At 41.3% G+C, this 6,736-nt stretch overlaps 1 pseudogene across 1 annotated transcript in view; it reads left to right on the top strand.

Moving 5' to 3' along the window:
• LOC149115088 (polycystin-1-like protein 2) overlaps positions 1–5,978 on the top strand; it is a 45,713-nt pseudogene extending 39,735 nt beyond the window's left edge. Inside the window, exons 12-14 of the transcript XR_016206186.1 lie at positions 37–1,275; positions 2,522–2,690; positions 3,824–5,978. The product of XR_016206186.1 is annotated as a polycystin-1-like protein 2 (transcript). The remainder of the gene's footprint in view (positions 1–36; positions 1,276–2,521; positions 2,691–3,823) is intronic.
• Positions 5,979–6,736: the final 758 nt, after the last annotated feature.

Raw genomic sequence — 6,736 nt, 5'->3', positions numbered from 1 at the left:
AGTACATTAATAAATGAAATCCACTTTGATTCCTAGACTAGTCTGCCAGTGCATCTACCCTCCACAGCAAGCTGCTCACACGTCTATCGGATAATCATTTCCACGGGCGTGTGGAGAAATTCAGGTACAACAGCTAAGGTTGCCATGGAGATATACGGTAGTGAAGGAAGCAGCGGAATTGTTCAGCTCAACTTAGACGAGCCTGGCGTGGATAATTTTCTCTTTACTCGTGGAAACACGGATGTGTTTGTTCTTAATCTTAGCCAGTCTCTTGGTACGATTCAGGCAGTGCGAATTGGTCATGACAACTCTGGTGAGAGCCCCTCCTGGTTTCTAGAAGAAATTGTTGTTGTTAACGAACAGGTGAATCACGCTTGGGCGTTTACGAGCAGCCAGTGGCTTGCTCTGGAGCGAGAAGACGGTCGAATTGAGCGAATCATTGAACAGGCGCCAAATGAGGGCACTTTTAGACACGAGATGCTAAAACGTTGGTGGAGAGGTCTGACTGAAACCCATCTTTGGGTCTCAGTTCTAGCGAAGCCGAGGAGAAGCCGCTTTACAAGAGTACAGCGAGCATCGTGCTGCCTGTCAGTGCTGCTTACAGCCATGTTTGCTAACGCGATGTTCTATAAGTTGGAAGGTAAATCTGAGCAAGTGCTAAAAGTAGGACCCCTGAAATTCTCGTGGGCCCAAATCATTATCACTTTTAAAAGTGAACTTATCGTTGCACCCATAAACATTGTGACAGTATTCCTTTTTCAGAAAGGAGCAAGTAAGACTCTGTGTTGTCGTAAAGCGAAGTGGCTTACCTACCTGGCCTGGTTATTCTTGTTTAGTTCTTGTGTTGTTTCTACTTCGTTTACCATCTTCTACAGCTTGATTTGGGGAAAGAGCACCAGCGAGCAGTGGCTAACGTCAGTGCTTGTATCACTGGGGAAGGATGTGACAATTACAGAACCTGCTAAAGTGTTACTCACAGCGATTTTCCTCGCCGCCATTGTCAAATGGAAACAGAGTAGATCTGAAGGACGCCAAAGCCACAAAGTAGCTAAAAGTAGCCCCTCACAACAGCGACTGTGGAAAATAAAGCTATCTGAAGTGGAAGACATGAGGAAACAACAATTAAAGAAAAAGAACTGGTCGCTTCTTTTCTTCGAGCTTGTCGTTTACGTCCTGTTCATCTTCTTGGTGATGGTCTTGTGTTATGGCAACCGGAATAGTTACCAATATCACATGACAAAGTCCATCCGGAATGGGCTACCAAACTTTGAAAAGGTAAGCACTGTCAACAGTGAAACAAGTCTGGTTTAACTCCAAACTGAGTAATCGTGTGGATTCGTTTGTTTTTTCATTTGTTGAGCTGTTCAGTTCAACATATTTTACAAAACGAGCAGTACGAACAGTAGGCATGATGTTTAAAACCAAAGTGAAATGTTGTTTAATTAATTCAACTAAGTTAAAGCGGTTTTCAATTAATTGAGTGTCGAAAAGTAAATTGGTTTTGTCGTATCATGCTACACGATTGGCTTAAAAAAACTCGCGCCATTTTGTCAAACATAACCAATCGTGACTCGCCCTCATACGTTTTCCCGCGCTTCGCGTCAGCTTCATGTATTTACTTCGATTATCGATTGGTTCGTTGGTCTGTGTCTTTTGTGATGGGCTTAAGTGATTACTTTGGTTTTGCTTTTACGATATTTAATTGGAAACCGCTCTATACTGTTAGACAGGTTTTCAATTCAGCATTGAAAGTAACTGGCTATTTGGAATAATGCGGAATTAATAGTGATATTTTTATTCTGGAATAAGGTCAGTCGAACGCGCCCTGAGAATGAGTCCAACCTATTTTAGTGCTTAGAACGTGGCGTCACAAGACATGCGGAATGGAAGCGATTTCGGCTCGGTCCATAACCTTGGGGGAAGAAAGGAGCAAGTGAAATATTACCCCAGTATGGACCTCGTGTTAGTTCAATAACATTCGTATGCCGTAAATCCTCGAATCAGCACCCGGGGCGCTTATTTCAAATTTTGGAGAAGACGAGGGGCGCTTATTCGAGGGGGGCGGTGGGGCGCTTATTTAATTTTTCCCAAGTCGTGGCCTGCATGTTCATTTTTTTTAATACATCATCTGCGCGTAAACAACAACATAAGCTGTTAATTGACATAAAAAACCTGATCCTAAAGGTTAAATCTCGTCACCGTTAGTACTTCACGTGTTCAACGTGTTCACTTAACGTGTTCACAAACTGAAACAATGTACAAGTCTGAGCTCTACATGACGAAAACTATACATCCTTTGTTGTCTCATTACTCGCCCAAAAAATGGGGGGAGGGGAGGGGGGCGATTATTCGAGGTGGGGGCGCTTATTTTAAATTTCAGCCGATAGGAGGGGCGCTTATTAGAAGGGGGCGCTTATTCGAAGGGTGAGGCGGGGGGGGGGGGTGGGGGGGGCGCTAATTCGAGGATTTACGGTATTCACCGGTCCATTTTCTTTTTCTCTTTCTCTTTTCTCTATGATAGGTTAACGATAAGGAGAAGCTCTGGAGCTGGTTAAATGAGGCTTTTATCCCAGGTGTGTTTGCGGGCCGATGGTACAATGGCCAACAAGAGAATCAAACAGTGTACATTGGAGACAAGCACTCAATCCTTGCTGGGATGGCTCGAGCCCGCCAACTAAGAGTTAAACCGAGTAAGTTTTAGTCTCAAAGCTCAATGTTTTGCAGTGGCAAAAATCGCCACTTTAATTGTATTAAGTGCACACAGAGGCTCAGATAATGGCTAAACTGATGGCGGTCTTAAAGGAGTTACGTCTCGGTTTGTGCATCTTGACAAGTTTTGCCTAAATATTTTAAGTGCTTCCTTTGTAATCCGTTTTAATCTTTTCCATCCTTTACCATCCTTGTTCCTTTACTGTTTATTATTATCTCTTTGGTGTTTCTCTACTTTAATAAGCTACCTAGTATCCGGTTTCTTCCAATTTAAAGGTAGTTTTGCATGTGGCCAAAATTACTTAAAATACCGTGATTGAGCTACTTCAGTCACTATTCTGTGAGCTGAAGACAGATAAACAATAGCCTCCATTTGGCGAGGAAATACCCTCGGATATTTGTCCTTGGACATTATCTGTTCCAAGAAGCGAACGGTTCTCCGAGAGTGTAGCTCGAGGAACACTGTGAGCTTTGAGGAATAGGTAATGTCCACGGACAAATATCGGGGAATATTTTCGGGCCAAATAAAAGCTATTGTGTTTATTACCCTTCAAATATTTTTCGCAACACGCGCAGATTTCAAAATTGGGGAATATAACACGGATATTATTCCCCAGTTTTTACTGGGACGAGTATTCAGTCGCGTGACGCGTTCACACCAGTCGCGCGCGAGTGAAAATACTTGATGGATTATAAATATATCTTATTAGATGTTTTGGTGGGTAGCATCGCTGTATATTTTTACGAGTTGTGCCGTATTTTCACGAGCCCTAGGGGGAGTCAAAATACAAACAACGAGTAAAAATATAAAGCGATACTACACACCAAAACATCTAATAATAGAACTATTAGTGAATTCGGTTTGTCGCGTTTACTATTGCTTTAACTAAAATTGTCCAAAAGCAAGTATACTTGTTCCTTCAACATGTTGTTGGACCCTTGAACTGTGAGAAAAGCAGTCTATGATTTATATCTACTTGGAAATTTGTCAAAGAAGGTAAATTCTGATTATAGCATTAGCTAGTATGTTCTGGTTAACCGCTTTGCAGGAGAACAGAGCCTTCTTTAAGGCATGAACAGCTATTTTCTAATTATGGTTTTGTAAACATTTCAGCATCCTGTAAAGTTGACTATATGACGAGAATATTTCCGGTGTGCTACGACGGATACGGGCTAGAAAATGAAGATAGAACCCCCTATAGTAAACCGGCCTGGAAGCCCACCGACAACTCTTCGAGTCACGAGGAGCTACTTCGACTTTGCCCGAAGCCCTGGCGATACCAGAATCCGGGGGAGAGTGAAACTGTGCCCAAGTGGGGACAATTCTCATTTTACCCTGGGGGAGGTTTCGTGGCTGACTTAGGATACGAGAACGCAACAGGTTTTAGCATTATTAAGAATTTAAAAGCTAATGACTGGCTGGACAGACAAACCAGAGCTGTTATTTTGGAATTCTCAGCCTTCAACCCGTCAGTAAATGTTTTAGCTATTGCAACGTATTTCTACGAAGTTGGGGCGTCAGGACAAACGGCAACGTTCAAGAGAATTGATGTTCTCTCTTTGCCCTCCACTCAGACCGCCGCCAAACAGTTGTATACGATCTGTGTTCTTTTATTTATCATCTTCGTGCTGTGGTACCTTGGACGAGAGGGTTACAAGCTCTACAAGCGGGGTTTCCGGTATTTTAAATCCTTCTGGAACTGGATGGAACTGTATCAAGTGTTTTTCTCCGTGCTAGCTATTATTATGTATGTGGTACAATCGGAAAAAGTGTCTTCGGCCATCAGAAAATTACAAGAAAACGTGTATGGTCATGTGAGTTTCCAAGACGCTCTGGTTTGGCGCGAGGTAGATAATGTCGTTCTTAGTTTGTTGGTGTTTGTGATCTCTTTGAAACTCTTGCACCTGATAAGATTCAATAAACACGTTGCTGTGTTTTCCATAACATTGAAGAATAGTGCGAGACATCTCGCATCTTTCAGTGTTATTTTCTTCATTCTTTTCATTGCCTTCTTGCAATTTGGTATTCTGATTTTCGCAGCGGGATTTGAGCGCTATTCATCATTTCTAAAAGCTAGCTTTTTCCAAGTAGAGTTGACTCTGGGTTGAGTGAAAGCAAGGCCAGTCAATCAGTTAGAGCTCAGCAACAAAATGTTCGGAAGAATTTTCGCAGCCATGATTCTGCTGAGTACTACCATTTTGGCGATGAACTTCTTCATCGTCATACTGAACGACGCACTTGCAGAAGCAAAGAACACTGCAAAGGAAAGCCCACTTTACGACCCTGGCGTGGACGAATGCAGCTGGAAGAAATCAAACCAACGCCATCAATTTTATGATAAGATAAGTAATGGTTTACGCCAACGGAAACTCGAGGAAACGTTAGCCCGGTCAACCATCAGGAAAAAAGCATCAGAAAATGCGAAGCAAAACAACTCGAAAAAAAGGTCCTTCTTTGATCAAGGCAGTAATATCATTGTATATCCGAAGGATGCAAGGAATGAGCATCGCTGCCATCTTAATAAGAAGGGAAAGAAAGTACGTTTCGCAGAGGATGTCACTAAGTCTCAACTGAGAAGATTACAGGCGACCAAGAAAGATCTGTTCCAACGCTTGGACAGTATAGTCCAAGCATATTCCAGAGAGGCCGAGCAGGAAGAGAAATTTGAGTTGATTATGAATGAGATGGGTGTTCATAACTCTTTGGATCCCATGGTAAACGTTACAGCTTTTTCGAATGAGTCATTTGAATATCACGAGCGACCAGTTAGCATTCCCGTCATCATTGAATGAATGAAAAAAAAAAATGTAACTGAGGCCGAACTAAAATTTTCATTGTACATAATGTAACCGACTGAAAACAAATTAGTTCCTTTAAGTAACAAACAAAGTATGCTATGTGAAAAAAAAAATGATTTGTGTTTCTACTAGTTTGTCCAGAGTATGCATTCTAACTTTTCCATTGTACTCCAGGAATTGTTCGACCTCACTAAGCGTTTGGTGGGATCTTTGCAGACATAACCACATGTCTTTGTAAATACTTAAACTGATTCTGGTACGGACTGAAAAAAATGTAAAAACTTGACTAAATAATTGTGTAATTTCCAATCATGACAGCATTGTAGCTAACGACTACGTTGCTATTGACAACTGCCCTGTGTTTCCAGCCTTATGGTTATTTTGAGCAAACGATACTTTTTAATTTTTCGCTTATTAGTTTAACTTATGTATAAATATTGGGTACAAATAAAGTTGTTGTTGTACTTGAACCACATTCTGTGACGAACTAAGATTTTGCCCAGTGGGCCACTAAAGCAGCCTTACGCGCATTTTTGATTATCTTCCAAAGAAACATCCAAGCAACGCAAATGTGAACATTTTTTGTTTGTTTGAATCTTTCATTCACTTTTTGTTTTCTGTTTAATCGATTATTTCTTTACTTTGGCCATTTTGCTTTCTGTTTGTGTTTCTTTCTATTGCAAGATAATAAGGCGAGTTTATGTTACAACACGATGTGTCAGCCGAAACAGTGCCACTTAAACTTGCAAAAGAAAACTCGGTCGATGTCCAGCCATCTTAACCGACCCACATTTGGCTTCAAAGGGAATGTTGTTGTATTCCTTGTTGTTGTTGTTTTGTTGTTGTTGTTGTTGTTGTTGTTTGGCACTGACCGAACTAGTGTGCTTCATGGGGTTCAGATTAACAAGAACGAATCAAAATAGCAGTTTTCAAGAGGTGTAGGTCGTCTGCAATAGCTCACCATAACGCAACTTCTTTTTCATCTGAACCCACTAGTTTTCTTATGATTGCAATATAGCGTAAAAGACAGCAATTTAACGTCAATCCCATCATGTCATTTCCATTATTTGTGCATTGTTTGAGGTGTGGCTCCTGATCTAATAACAGTTTGGTCACGCAATCTAGTGTTATTTAAGCAATAGACCACAAGTTTTTATGGTTTATAGGCTGATAAACCACGCGGGATGTTGGAAGAACACGAGAAGAATTCATAAATCACTCGCCTGCG

The sequence above is a fragment of the Orbicella faveolata genome, unplaced genomic scaffold (genome assembly GCF_042242905.1).
Source record: "Orbicella faveolata isolate gen_17 unplaced genomic scaffold, um_ofav_v1 contig_13, whole genome shotgun sequence".
NCBI classification, from domain to species: Eukaryota; Metazoa; Cnidaria; class Anthozoa; order Scleractinia; family Merulinidae; genus Orbicella; species Orbicella faveolata.
Note: the sequence above shows the minus strand (reverse complement) of the source record. Positions and strands in the feature narration are given on the sequence as shown.